A 6390-nucleotide genomic window follows, 5' to 3' on the forward strand; every position below is an offset into this window, starting at 1 on the left:
CAAGGTGTGAAAAATCAGTTTTAAGCCTTTCCTTTCGCTGAGTCATATTGCAATTTCAGTTTTTCAATGAAAATCTAATTTTTTGTCCCTGTCATAAAACTTCGGTGAATTGCAAACGAGCCTGCAATCCTGGAGACAGTACTGTCGTCCATCCACCGTGTGATGCTAATAACGCATCGGCCAAGATGGAGGTGGGCGGGAGCATCCGTCCAGGGGGCATGCAAGCCACCAAGGGCCGCATCAAATACAAGTAAAACACACGTCACAATGTGTCTCCCTCCTTCCTTTTGCCTTCACCTTCCTGAAATACAAGTAAAACCTGCGTCCTGATGTGTCTCCTCCTTCCTTTGCCTTTCACCTTCCTGAAATACAAGTAAAACCACAGCGGGCCACAATCTGTCTCCCTCGGCTTCCTTTTACCTTTCACCTTCCTGAAATACAAGTAAACACACGCCATCAATGTATCTCCCTCCTTCCTTTGCCTTCAATTTCTTCCTCAAATACAAGTAAAACACACGTCACTGTGTGTCTCCCTCCGCCTTTGCCTTCACCTTCCCTGAAATACAAGTAAACCACAGCGTCACAATGTGTCTCCCTCCTTCCTTTTGCCTTCACTTCCTGAAATACAAGTAAAACACGCGTCTGATATGTCTCCTCCTTCCTTTTGCCTTCACCTTCCTGAAATACAAGTAAAACACACGTCACCAATGTGTCTCCTCCTTCCTTTTGCCTTCACTCTTCTCAAATACAAGTAAAACACACGTCTGATAATGTCTCCCTCCTTCCTTTGCCTTCACCTTCCTGGAAATACAAGATAAAACACGCAGCGTCTGATATGTCTCCTCCTTCCTTTTGCCTTTACCTTCCTGAACATACAAATAAAACACACATCACAATGTCTCTCCCTCCTTCCTTTGCCTTCACCTTCCTGAAATACAAGTAAAACTTGCGGCCACAATGTGTCTCCTCCTTCCTTTTTGCCTTCACCAGCAGCAGCTGTCAGTCATGGCAGGCTTTGAAATTTTAGGCTTTGCCATCCGTTCCTTTGAATATGGATTCGTTCTGTATTGGAGAATGGGATATTTGTATTCTCTTTTTAAACAGGTGTGGCAGCCCTGACCAAGACTATTCCTATTGATTTCATGCTCTGAGCACTCTGCGTCTTTACCAGCTTAACAAAAGGGCCTACGCTCAGGTGTGACTCTGTACAAAAGGTGAAGGCTGATTGGCTGAAAAGGTGGTAGCGTGCTGGGCCCACATTCACTGCATGAAAGGCGACATGGGTTTGAATCCCCACGCTACCACCTGGGATTTTTCAGTCATGCCGCCGTAAGGGAGCTTAAACTACTCCACATGCTGTCCTGAAGACCACCCATCAACCCGGACTCTAGAGTGAAACCGGTCCAAGTGAATCAAGAAGGAGTTCGAGGGGGGCAGCAAAGAGACAAGAGAAGATAGGCGCCACTATAAACACTTGCTCTCGCCCATGACCGGCTGGGGTCGAACAACCATCCAGGCCTCCTCAAGTAAGCCCTAGGCATTATAGGCGCATGCGTTAAAAAATAAAAAATAAAAAGTCCGCCCCATGGTTTGCCAGGCAGTCATGTCACCCTGCTCCACCAAAATTGTTCCCGATGTAACAGCTTCGTTAACCACCACCACCGAGGCACCGGCACACTGGTGACTGAAGCGTGCCGTGGCGGTGTTGTGTGTTGTGTCACGCCTTGACGCCACACGTGGCGCATCTTCTTCTTCTTGTGACCTGTCACGGTTTTGTGGCTTCACGTGTCCTCCTCTCCTCTTCGCTTATTCACACTTTCCTTTCCATTGCATCACCACGGTTCATTATTAAATCAATCAAAATTTGTACCTTTGGCGTGTGCTGCGCTGGGCTAACACGGCATTTTCTGAGTGAAAAAAGTGTGCTTTATGCGCAGCAAAATACAGTATATTTTATTCTGGGGCGTGTAGGAAACTATTGTGTCAAGCGGAGGTGTCTGTTGGTGGTGGTTTTGTCCAGTAACAATAACCCTTGGCCTACCAAAAACAACTAATGGGATGTAAGAAGCGCAGGCTGATTTTTTTCTTTAGGTCTTCTTTTGAAGAGAAAAGTGTATATATATGGCGGAAATACCAGTATACAACACCGGTGCTAGATTGTCATACTCAGAGCATAGTATTTACTGCTTTCTGACGCTGCTAACTGTGGCCAAGAAACGTCAGGAATGAACTATTTTAATGATAATTGTAAGTGAATCTCCTTGTTGGGGTCCACAGACAGTTTTTGGGTCGGAGATGTCGGTAAATATAAGAGGCTGAGTAAGACAATCTGGCAACGCTTGGTATATACAGTCCCTAAAAGCCAAGATCAAGACCAAAAGATTGCCCACGGAGCGTAAGCGTCCCATGTGGTTAGTTCCCTCAGCAGCTCGAGGAAGGTTAGCGCCTGCACAGTGAAAGTGAATCTACCAACCAACCCTTTGGCTTATCATTTCAAAGTCACAGCTGCTACCGGGCAAGAGCACGTAACTCTTCAACCAACAGTGGAACACTTTGAACACAGAGAAGGGCACAAAGCACCATGCAGCAGCATACTCATAATTGTGCGGTAAAGTAAGGCCAAGTGTAATACTGCATTAACTAATAAAAAAATACACCTTTTTCCTGAACTTAATGTTCAGGGAAAATGCAGTTTTTTTTTTTTTTTTTTTTTTTTTTTAAATATATATTGCCAAATTATAGGTGTGTCTTATATGGCGGGAAACATGGTATTTCCAGCCTGTTTCATCACAAAGCAGCAACTTCTAACACTATGGCACGTGAGGACCACAGGACTGCTGCTCAAAAATTGAAAAAACCTTTTTTTCTAACCCTTAACCGGTAGCAACAACGTCAGATTTCAGGCTTTTACTGTGCAGCAGCGAAGGCCAGATTTGTGGCTTTACTGGTGTAGCAGTGGCAGAATGAATTTAGCTAAACTACTGTGCTTGATGATGGAGCCAGATTTGTGGCTTTACTGTGTAGCAGCTGTCAGATTTGTGGCTTACCGTAGCAGTGATGGAGCCCAGATTTGTGGCTTACTGTGTAGCAGTGATGGGTCAGATTTGTGGCTTTACTGTGTAGCAGTGATGGGCCAATTTGTGGCTTTACTGTGTAGCAGTGATGGGCCAGATTGTGGCTTTACTGTGTAGCAGTGACAGATTGTGGCTACTGTGTGTGATGGGCCAGTTGTGGCTTTGTGTAACAACAACGGGCCAATTTGTGGCTTGCATGTGTAGACAGATTTGTAGCTTTACTGTGTTGCAGTGAAATAAGACCCAGATTTGTGGCTTTACTGTGTAACAGCGGGCCAGATTTGTGGCTTTACTGTGTAGCAACAACGGGCCAGATTTGTGGCTTTACTGTAACAGCAGTGATGGGCCAGATTTGTGGCTTTACTGCACAATGTGGTGACGGAGGCCCAGATTTATTGGCTTTACTGTGTGCAGGATGGGCCAGATTTGTGGCTTTACTGTGTAGCAGGGATGGGCCGATTTGTGGCTTACTGTGTAGCAGTGATACCAGATTTGTGGCTTTACTGTGTAGCAGCGACGGGCCAGATTTGTGGCTTTACTGTGTAGCAGACGGCCAGATTTGTGGCTTTACTGTGTAGCAGCGATGGGCCAGATTTGTGGCTTTACTGTGTAAGCAGTGATGAGCCAGATTTATTGGCTTTACTGTTAACCAGCAGTGACAGGCCAGATTTGTGGCTTTACTGTGTAGCAGTGATGGCCAGATTGTGGCTTTACTGTGTAGCAGTGACGGGCCAGATTTGTGGCTTTACTGTGTAACAGTGATGGGCCAGATTTGTGGCTTTACTGTGTAGCAGCGATGGCCGATTTGTGGCTTTACTGTGTAGCAGAACAACGGGCCAGATTTGTGGCTTTACTGTAGCATCAACGGGCCAGATTTGTGGCTTTACTGTGTAGCAGCGATGGGTCAGATTTGTGGCTTTACTGTGTACAACAGATGGGCCAGATTTATTGGCTTTACTGTGTAGCAGCGATGGGTCAGATTTGTGGCTTTACTGTGTGACGGGCAACATTGTGGCTTTGCAATATGTAACAGGCAGATTTATTGGCTTTTACTGTAGCAACGATGGGGCCAGATTTATTAACTACTGACCATAACAGCGACAGACGAATTGTGGCTTTACTGTGTAGCAACAACAGACCCAGATTGTGGCTTTACTGTGTAACAGCGCGACAGACCAGATTTGTGGCTTTACTGTGTAGCAACAGATTGAATGAATTTAAACTGTGTAGCAGCGACGGGCCAGATTTGTGGCTTTACTGCAGCAGTGGAATGTAACAGATTTGTATTTTTACTGTGTAGCCAGCGACAGACCCAGATTTTGTGGCTTTACTGTGTTTTTCTAACATGCGGCAGGCCAGATTTGTGGCTTTACTATGTAGCAGTGATGGAGCCAGATTTGGCTTTACTGTGTAGCAGTGATGGGGCCAGATTGTGGCTTTACTGTGTAGCAGCGATGGGCCAGATTTGTGGCTTTACTGTTAACCAACAACAACAGACCAGATTTGTGGCTACTGTGTAGCAGTGACGGCCAGATGATTATGGCTTTACTAATGTAACGGCATGAGGCCAGATTTGTGGCTTTACTGTGTAGCAGCGACGGAGCCAGATTTGTGGCTTTACTGTGTAGCGACGGTGGAAGGCCAGATTTATTGGCTTTACTGTGTAGCAGCAATGGGACCCAATATTTGTGAGAAGCTTTACTGTGTAGCAGCGACAGGCCAAATTTGTGGCTTTACTGTGTAGCAGCGACAGGCCAAATTGTATTTTACTCAGCAGCGACAATAAATTTGTGGCTTTACCGATAGCAGCTTACAGACCAAATTTGTAACTTTACAATGTGTATTCTTAGACCAATAGATTGTGGCTTTACTGTGTTAGGCAGCCGATGGGCCAAATTTGTGGCTTTACTGTGTTGCAAATTTGTGGCTTTTACCATAGCAGCGACGGGCTAAACCTAGGCTTTACCATGTAGCAGCCGACAATAAATTTAGAATACCATGTAGCAGCGACGGGTCAAATTTGTGGTTTTACCTGAAGGAAAGAAGCGATAATAAATTTTGTGGCTTACCATGTAGTTGTTTACAGGCCAAATTTGTATTTCTACAGAAAGTACGACGGGTCAAATTTGTGGTTTTACTGTGTTGAGAGCGACAGTCAAATCAGTTTTACCATGTAGCAGCGACGGACAGGCCAAATTCTGTGGCTTTACTGATAATAGCAGCTTATGACAGGCCAAATTTGTGGCTTTACCGTAGCAGCGACGGACCCAGAATTGTGGCTTTACTGTAGAAAAGAAGCGACGGGCCAGAATTTGTGGCTTTTACCGTGTAGCAGTTAATGAGCCAAATTTGTGCCATGATTTAAACCCAAAAATAGATGATACATAAACAGTAGCATACCCCAGAAATTGAAAAGGGGTGAAGTGGGGGCAAAATAAATATATATATATATATATATATATATATATATATATATATATATATATATATATATATATATATGTATATATATATATACAAGAGAAGCTCTATATACGAAAGGTTGGGGACTGAAAAAACCTTTCGTTTATCGATTTTAAGTATGTCGAAACCATTTCCCCATAAGTTGTTAATAAATAGGAGGTTAGGGACCAGCATGAAAAAAAAAAAAAAAGAAAAAAAAAGTAAAATAAAACTATGCTTAAAATCAATTTACTACACACAATACAATGAAACGAAAGGCTCATAAATAATTAAAAAAAATTACCATTTCCTGTTCATTTAATGTTATAGAAATGCATTACATATGTTAGGGACTTAATCCTCTAACTGCGTCACTACAACTCATCACTTAACATTGCTAATCTTTTAAGCTAATGAAGGCCAGTTTCGACTCTCGTGCGAAACACGTGCCAAACAATGCCACCACCACTTCACCAAGCCCCAACCCCTCCATCACCTCCGTTTCCTCCGCTGGCTGGGATGTGTTTAGGATTAGTCGAAGCAAAGGGGTTCACAAACTAGCAACGCTAAGTGATGGCGTTGATGGAGGACGCTGGACGCATGAACACTGCTGCCTAATCACTGCGAGTGTCGCGTGAGGCGCTGTTAATGACGTATGACGACGATAGACATCAGTCTGAAACAGTGGTAGCGGAAACTGTCGTACTTTTTACGTATACCGAAGCATGTCTTTCATGAACAAAGAATTCTCCTATATTTTTCACTGTTATATCAGGGTACCATTACATAAACTTTTAGTATATAGAGTTTCCTGTATATATATATATATATATATTTTTTTATTTATATATATATATATATATATATATATATA

The sequence above is a fragment of the Eriocheir sinensis genome, unplaced genomic scaffold (genome assembly GCF_024679095.1).
Source record: "Eriocheir sinensis breed Jianghai 21 unplaced genomic scaffold, ASM2467909v1 Scaffold572, whole genome shotgun sequence".
NCBI classification, from domain to species: domain Eukaryota; kingdom Metazoa; phylum Arthropoda; class Malacostraca; order Decapoda; family Varunidae; genus Eriocheir; species Eriocheir sinensis.